Source organism: Elephantulus edwardii, unplaced genomic scaffold (assembly GCF_000299155.1).
Source record: "Elephantulus edwardii isolate Elephantulus edwardi_28Jun2011 unplaced genomic scaffold, EleEdw1.0 scaffold00327, whole genome shotgun sequence".
Taxonomy (NCBI): domain Eukaryota; kingdom Metazoa; phylum Chordata; class Mammalia; order Macroscelidea; family Macroscelididae; genus Elephantulus; species Elephantulus edwardii.
In genome coordinates, this window is record NW_006400077.1 from 1,540,194 (window position 1) to 1,549,751 (window position 9,558).

The following is a 9,558-nucleotide window of genomic DNA, read 5'->3' on the forward strand; positions in this document are numbered from 1 at the left end:
CTCAACATGTAATAGTTTTCTTTATCTAAAGTCAGCAGCTTTCCCCCCTTTTTCTGTGATATGTCTTTTTGCTTTTGTGTCTCATTTTTCTCACCAGCTCACTCTTAGATAAATAAGAACTTGATCAATATGAACTTCAATAGAAGGCAATAATTTTAACTTTCATGTACACCAAAAAGAAATGTTAGGTGACATGGACATGAGTCTGTTAACAAAAAAACTACCTAAGCTAACACTATAAAAATATCAACCTAAATTTGGTAGGTGTAAGCCTAATCAATAGACACTTGGCTCTGTTTATGCAGTCTTCACCTCTGCGGCAGTTCAAATTATCCACTGACTCCAATGGATAAAGATAGGCAATCTTCCTTCAAGAGATTTACATTCTCGAAAGCCAATGGCAGATCAGCTATATAAATTGCTTCCTACTCAGTAATTAAAAAAAATTTTGTTTTAATTTAATAAGTAAAGATATTATAATAGTATTTCAAAACTAACCAAATATAATAACCAAATAAGAAGATGCCTCCTTTTTGGAATATAAAAGACATAAAGAAGAATTAACACCAATTTTCAAAACCTTTTGAGAAAAAAAATATGAGAAAAGATCATATCTTAACTCATTCTCTGAGGCCGACATTATCCTCATATCAAGTCTTGATAAAGATACCATGAGAAAATGAAACTATAGCTTGATATCCTTTAGGACTATAGAGTCAAATATCCTTAACAAAATACTAACAAACTAATTGAAAAATCATACTGAAAAGATTATACACCATGACCAAGAGGGATTTAGCCTAGGATAAAACACACTTACATTCTGATCAGGATTCATTATTAACCATTGATCAACAAGAAACTTATGCTTACATAAAGAAAGGTATTATTTTTGTACATAATCCATTAAAACTGGAGACTATACAATTCATTCTCAATTATTGAGAGAATAAACTAATGTTAATATTTTCTATACAAATAAATACTGATGTTGTTAGTTGCTGGTGAATAAGGTGTCCTAAACTTATGAACACCTTCTGTGTTACAGAATAGAACTATTTAATAAGGGGTTTGGGGTATGTAATATATACAAAAGCAGTTTAACACATCCTTCGTTGTATCACTAGGTAAGATCAAACCATCAAACTTTTGGTTAACAGCTAATTGAAACCACCTGAACCTCCCAGTATCCAATTCAACAGAAAATTAAGTAAATTATTAGTGTGTACAATTATGTGGGTGAATCTTAAATTCACTATGCTAAATAAAATAAGAAAAAATCCAAAAGGTCATGTATTATGGAAGAGCTTGGCTACAAAAGAAAATTTGGAGAAGACAATGAAATTCTTGTGCTTGATGGCAACTGGGTATATAACTGTCGATTTTCAAAATGTATAGACATGTACATGATAAAGGAAAGTTTTAAATATCTAAATAAAACTATAAAGGAAAAAAATTGGGATTTTACAATTGACATAAGAGTCACTATTTATTCCCCAGAATTATTGCTTGGAAGTATAAATGAACCTCATAACCTCACAGCTTTGCATATTTAACTTGTTTGTTGTTGTTCTTATGTGCAATCGAGTTGCCTATAACTAACTCATAGCGACCCTATGTACAACAGCCCTAAACTCTGCTCTATCTTGTGCCAATCTCACTGTCTCTGATACACCTACATTGATTATCCTAGACACTGAATCAATCCAATTCATAGAGAGTCTTCCTCTCCTACACTGTCCCTCCACCCTCCCAAGCATGACATCCCTCTCCAAGGATGGGTCCTTCCTTGCAACATGTTCAAAATATGTCAGACGAAGCCTCCAAGGAGCAGAATCCTTGCCTCAAAGGAGCAGCATCCTTGCCTCCAAGGAGCAGCCTGGTTTAACCTCTCTAGGATGAACTTGTTCGTTTTCTTATCAGTCCATGGTATATTCAATACTCTGCTCCAACAACACAGCTCAAAGACATCAACTCTCCTTCTGTCATCCCTAGCCATTGTCCAGCTCTCTGACACATAGCAAGTGATTGAAAAGACTATGACCTGTATCAGACTCATCTTAGTCTCCAGAATGACACCATTGCTCTTCAGTATTTTGGAGAGGTCAGTGACAGCAGATTTTACCATTGCCATATGTCTTTTAATTTCCTGGCTGCTAGTGCCAAGAGCCAAGCAAACAATCTCAGTCTTTTAACCATCTATCATGATGTTGCCTGTTGGCCCCGTGGAGAGAATCTTTGTTTTCTTGATATTGAGCCTCAATCCATATTGAAGGCTGTAGTACTTGACCTTCTGCAGCAAATGCTTCAGGTCCTCTTCAGTTTCAGCAAGCAGAGTTCTGTCATCTACATAACGTAGATTGTTGATGAATCTTCCTCCAGTTCAGATGCCATATTCTCCTCATACAGCCCAGCCTCCTGGATAATCTTTTCTGAATATAGATTGAAAAAGTATGGAGACAGGACACATTCCTGACACATTCTTTTCCCAATTTTGAACCATGCAGTGTTGCCTTGCTCTGTTCTGACAACTGCCTCCTGGACCAAGTATATGTTTCACATTAGCACGATCAAGCGTTCTGGGATTCCCATTCTTCTCAGAGTTAGCCACAGTTTGTTGTTATCCACATTGTCAAATACCTTTGAATTGTCAATGAAACACAGATAGATATTCCTCTGGTATTCCCTGCTTTCAACCATGATCCATCTAACATTAGCTACAATATCCCTACTACCATGACCTCTTCTAAACCAAGCCAGAACTTAACAGCAGTTCTCTGTTGATGTGCTCTTCCAGTCATTTCTTCAGCAGAATCTTGCTTACATGTGATATTAATGATAGTGTTCAATAATTTCCCCACTCTGTTGGATTACTTATCTTTTTATTTAATGTCTGAGGTTATGGGTATTTTTTTTTTAATTGATGACAGGACAATTTCTTGGTGAAGTGTGTCTTCATAAAGCAAATTATACTTTTAATCACTGGAATAAATCTAATAAATGATCTAATTTATTTATTATGTTTTGAAAATATAAATTCCCTTTACTCTTATATTTCTGAGTCTGTCAACATTGAAATATATATTTAAGTTAATGCTGTATTAATTTTTTTCTCAATTTTGTTTTTTCTATAGATATTTTTCCCTACAGTGATGTAGAAATAACATATTTAAGGGGTTATTTTCTTTAGGAAAAATAGTAACTATAGGTTATTTAAATTCTAAAAAAATGTCTTATTAACAACTTTCCTAAATTTCAAACCTATTTCCATAATAAAAACTTTGAGAATCCCATTATACTACATTGATCACAGTTGTCATTACGTGCCATCAAGTCTCCTGCAACTTACAGTGACCCTATGTACAATAGCCCTAAACCCTGTGCCAATCTTATTGTCTCTGACACACCACTACCATTACCCCAGTCATTGAATCAACCTATCTCATTGAGGGTCTTCCTCTTGCAACATGAGGCCTTAATTTGTTTTTCAGTTCTTTCAGCATAAGAAACACAGAGTGGGTTCTCTTTTTATTCTTCAATTCTAGCTCTCTGCACATTCCATAATCCTAGTGAGGGTGAAATCAGGCTACTCCTTGGAGGCAAGGATTCTGAAAGTTCGATGGACATATTTTGGGCATGTTGCATGGAGAGAACAGTCCTTGGAGAGAGATGTCAAAATTATGTTACTCCCTCTTAACATTTTTCTCTCTTGCTCTCCTGCTCTCATAATTACCCTTAATTAGAGTAAACAATTTCTAAGTATGTAAAGTAACTGTAATCACCAGGAATTCCATCCCTTCTCATTTAGTAGCTATGAGAATTCTCTTTGTATGCTTCACATATGTAGGATGGTTGACAAAAACTGAACAAGTAGTGATATGGTAGCCTCAGTGAGTTTAGGGAGAAAAGCATCAGGTCCAAAAAACCCGCACATTTTCCTCCTTAATCTCATTTCTGTCTTTAAGGCCAAGTATTTGAACCCTCCTTTAATGTGACATGTTTCATGTTAAGTACAAATTTTGTCAGTGCCATGGTGGATTCTCTTTGTTGCTGCTTACCTATTCAACAACCCTGTCCAGACACATCCATAGATCTCTATGTCTTTTCTCGTGGAAACTAAGCTCAGTTTCTTTCATGCTGGTGCTCTCTAATGAGGCTTAGCTTTGTCCCCAGGAAATGTTATTCTTTTCTATTTTGAATAAGAGTAAATAAAAAAACCCAAAACAAAAAAGAATATATTAAAGTAGAAATATTTCCTTGAACTCCTATTAATTCTATGTCTTAAATGACTACCAATTACAGTAAACTTTTTCAATAATGCCTCATTAACTTTATATTTAATAAGAAGTTGCCACAATTATCATTCTTCATTTCAAACACCCCCCATTTATAAATTTATTATTTCAATATTGCAGGAAAGACTATGGGATAGCTCTATTTTAAAGTTTATTTTTTGTGCACGATACTTAAAAGTTGTAATTCATTACATATCTCTATATTTCTCTCTCTCTCTCTCTCTATCTATCATCTATCTATCTATCTATCTATCTATCTATCTATCTATCTATCTATCGAGAGAAGCACCAGTACTTCAAAAGTTATTTGTATTTAATACTTCAGAACAATCTTTTGCTTTTGTCCAATTGACCATGAAGACCATGATCTGCTGTTTAAATTGCTATTTTTATTTAGGCTTTGACTTTTACTGAAATTGTTAGCTCTGGTTTTTCTAATCTATGAACTGTTGACATTTTCTCTTAATCTTTTCATAATGAAATTGTTTCTTAATATTCCTACAAAATAGGTACATTAAAGGTTTCTTTGATGAGCACAGTAAATGTTTTTCTCAAAAAATTATTTCCACAATCTCACCCTAGTTATTGTAGTTGTTATGTGCTATTGAGTCACTGACAAGTCATAGCAACAATATAATATGTATAACAGTTCTGAATCTTGCCATATCCTGAGCCAATCTCACTGACTCTGAAATACCTACCTCTATTACCCCAGTTACTGTGTCAACCCATCTCATTCAGGGTCTTCCTTTCCTGTGTTGTTCCACCACCCTTCCAAAATTGATGTTCTTCTCCAAGGACTGCTATCTCCTGAGTTCATACCCAAAGTATGTGATCTAAAGATTCAAAATCCTAGCCTCCAAGGAGAAACGTGGTTTCACCCCCTCTAACATACCTAGTCGTTATTTTTGTGGTTCATGGTATGTTCAAGACTATTTTCTGGCAAAACAACTCAAAGGCTTTTTTTTTTATCTTCCTTTGTCATTGTCTAGCTCTGTGATGCACAATAAGTAATTACAAAGACAGTGTCCTGAATCAGGTACAACTTAATCTCTAGACTGACACTTCTGTTTCTCAATACTCTGGAGAAGTCCCTGACCACAGATTTTCCCAGTACAATTCATCTTTTGATTTCCTGGCTGCAGGTTCTAAGAGTGTCGATTGTGGAGGCAAAAAAGCTAAAGTTGTTAACAACCTCAATCTCTTCTCCATCTATCATGGTGCTACCAATTGGCCCAATGATGAGAATCTTTGTCTTTTTGATGCTGAGCTTCAATCCATATTGGAGACTATAGTCCTTGACTCTCTGCAGCAAGCACTCTAGGTTCTCAGCTTCAGTAAGCAAGGTTGTGTCATCTCCACATAGCAGGTTGTTGTTAAGTCTTCCTCCAATTCGAATGCTACATTCCTCATTTCCTCTTAGCCTTTCAAATGATTTATTCTGTCTATAGATTGAGAAAGTATGGAGAAATGATGCATCCATGATACACTCATTTCCTGATTTTGAACCATGCAGAGTTTTCTTGCTCTGTTTTGAAGACTTCTTGATACAAGTGTAGGTTATGAAGGAGCATAATAAAGTGTTCTGAGATTCTCATTCTCCTCAAGGTTAATCACAATTTTTTTGTGATCCACACAGTCAAATACCTTTGCATAGTTATTATCATACAAATAGACATTCCCGTGGTATTTTTTGCTTTTGGCCAAGATCCATCTGGCATTTTCAGTAATGTCCTTTGTACCACAAACTTTTCCAAACCCAGCATGTATTTCTAGTAGTTCTCTTTCAATGTATTGTTCCAGTTGTTTTTGGATAATCTTTAACAAGATTTTGCTTATATTAGTGAATTTTTTTTATCATTTCCACACTCTGTCAGGTCACGGGGTTTTTTCCCCCCAAATAGAAGGAAATATGGATCTCCTGTAGTCAATTAATTGGCTAGGTAGTTGTCCTCCAGAATTCTTGGCACAACCTGATAAGCACATCAAGAGCAGCATCTGTTTGTTGAATTATGTCCATTGGTATGGTCTATTCCTGAAATCTTATTTTTCCAATTCCTTAAGAGCAATTTGAACTTCCTCCTTCATCACCATTGCCTCTTGATCATATGCTATTTCTTAAAATTCTTCTGTCTCTGCCTAGTCATTTTAATACAGTGAATCTGTATACTCCTTTCATCTTCTTTTAATGATTCTTGGATCATCCAATATCTTGCCCTTAAGTATTGCAATTATAGGCTTGAATTGGTTCTTTAGTTCCTTCAACTTTAGAAATGCTGAGCAAGTAAGCCCTTTGATTTTCTGACTCTAGTTCTTTGCACATTTCATCATAACGCTTTCCCTTGTCTTCCTGTGCTGCGCTTTTAAATCTTCTGCTCATCTCCTTAACTTCCTAATGAAAGAAGGTTAGGTGAGGTGTGGAAGGATATCAAGAATATGATCCACAAAGAATGTCAAAAGTCACTATAAAGACAGAAAAGGAAGATAAGCCTGAGAGGGATGTCAGAAGAAACTGTAAATATTGCACTAGAATGCTGAGAAGTCAACACAAAGGAAAGAAAGCAGGAAGTTAAGGAGATGAGCAGAATATTTCAAAAGGCAGTACAGGAAGACAAAGCAAAGTTTTATAATGAGTGTACAGATACAGAGTCACTGTACCAAAAAGAATTGGGAATATGTCAATGCAGAGTCACATGAACAGGTACAAAAGAAGGTACAAATTATGGAGGAAAGAATGGAAGCTATAAAGAAAGTAAATATTCCAGAAATGGAAAATAGAAGAAATCTATTGATGTGTAGTTATATGAACAGCTATGGAAAAGGTGTAAATTATTACAGAAGTTATGGAATCCTTAAGTAAGGTGAGTATTCTAGAGTAAAAGATACAGAAGAAATATATCAATGCAGAGGAACATGAACAACTATGGAAGAAATTGAAAAAGATGGAAGAAAGACTTGAAACTATAGATGAGTGGTACAATAACTTAAAAAAAAACAAAACAAACAACCCAACATTGCCATACAGAGAAGGGACAGAAAACATAGTACTAGAGATAACAGAAATGTATGAAAATGCAATTGAGGATATCAAGAATTTACTTGAGAGAATTTTTTTTAATTTAGTTTGTTTATTTTTCATTCCAATGAACATCTACAGAGATTTTGGAATTCCATCCATTCATTGTTGCACCCTTCTCCCCGCACACCCCCCCCCGTTTGCTCCTCTTCTTGAAAAGCAAAAGAAAAACTCCTTCATTGGTACACAATCCCCCCGCACCTCCCCAAACCCCACCCCCTACCCCCAAATATAATCCACTCTGCAACCCTCATTGCATACTCCTACGATAAAAATAATGCCCTAAAATATAATACTTTTAGACTATTCTCTCCCCCACAGACTTCAATGCCGTAAACATATTTCATCCAGTTTTTCTCAGTCTTACCCCCATCCCAATGCCAGCCTCATTCTACAACAGTGGCAACATATAGCATTTGTCCCTTTGTTACTGAGATACCTCACTCAGCATAATGTCCTCCAGGGTCACCCATTTTGAATAATATTGCATGAGTTCCTTGTTCTTCAATGCAGCATAGTATCCCATTGTGCGAATATACCACAGCTTCTCTACCCATTCATTTGTTGATGGACATTTAGGTTGTTTCCAACTCCTTGCTATTGTAAACAAAGCCGCGATAAACATGGTTATACATATATCTACTTGGATGTCATTTATGGTCTCTTTAGGGTATATTCCCAGTAGTGGAATTGCTGGGTCAAATGGTATCTTTATTTGCAACTTTTTGAGAAAGTGCCACAATGATTTCCACAGTGGTTGCACCATTTTACACTCCCACCAACAGTGAATAAGGGTTCCAGTCTCTCCACAACCTCGCCAGCATTTGTTGCTTTTGAGAGAAGTTTATAATACATTGGGCAGAAGAGGAACAACAGCAGAACAGAAGTGATGAAACAGAAAGTCAATGAGCTAGAAGACAAGAACCTCAATGGGAGTATAATAAAAGCAAAAAGGGGAGGAGAAAATTAATAAAACCTTAGAATCATGTAGGTCAACATCAAAAGGAAAAGCATTCTCATGTTAAACATAGCATGAATAGGGTAGCACAAACACTGAGGAAATTGTGGAAGGGGTACAAGAAGAAAACTTAAAAGGTATTATGAAGAATGAGGATATCTACATTCAAAAAAGCTCAGCAAACCCCAAATAAACTAGACTCCAGAAAAAAAAAACCCCACAAAACATCAGGATATAGTCAAATAAGCGAAAATCAAAGATAAGAATACTAAAAGCAGTCTGAGAAAAATAGTCCCCATAAAAAGAATCAATTAGATTAAGTTTTTATTTCTCAGTAGAAACCATGAGAGCAAGAAGACAATGAAATAGCATATGCACAAGGTTGAAATAAAACATTTACCAGCCAATGATCCTGACCCAGGATCTAAATTCTAAAGAAGAAATTAAGTAGTTTTCATAAAAGCAGAAACATCAGGAATTTGTGAAAACAAGACCAATCCTAGAGAAATTCTAAGTAAGTTCTTCACACAGAAACACCAAAGGGAAGTGGACCATATGATTCAGAAAAAAAATAGAAAAAGAAACATACAAAAAAGAAAGCAATAAAATAAAACCTGTCAATAATCACAATTGATGTAAAGGGATTTAGTGCACAAATTAATATAAAGAGCAGCAAAATGGAATTTTACAAAGTGCCCATCAATATGTTGCGATAAAAGACTCATCTAAGAAATGAGGACAAAGGTAGACTAAAAATCAAAGGCTGGAACAAGAATATAATAAACAAATTGCACCACAAAAAGTAGAGTGGCAACACTAACCCATGATAAAATAGACTTCAGGATGGAAACTATCATAAAAGATAAGGAAGGGCACTTTATAATGATTAGGACACTATAGATCAAGAACAGTTAATGTCTTGACCAACATCTACATACCAAAAGATAGACCTGCAACTTTCATAAAATAACTGTTAACACTTGAATAAAGAAATAGACACACCACAATAGTGGTAGGATACTTTGACATACCACTCTCAACAAAAGATGGGTCAATTCAAAAGAAGCTTAACAAAGATGCAAAAGATCTAAACTTTTGGCCTACTTGATCCCGTGAATGCAATCAGGATACTGTGCTCAACTAAAAAAACCAATTTACTTTCTTCTTAAGTGCACATGGTACAATCTTCAGAACTGATCGTATATTAGGAGACAGAGTAAGCCTCAACA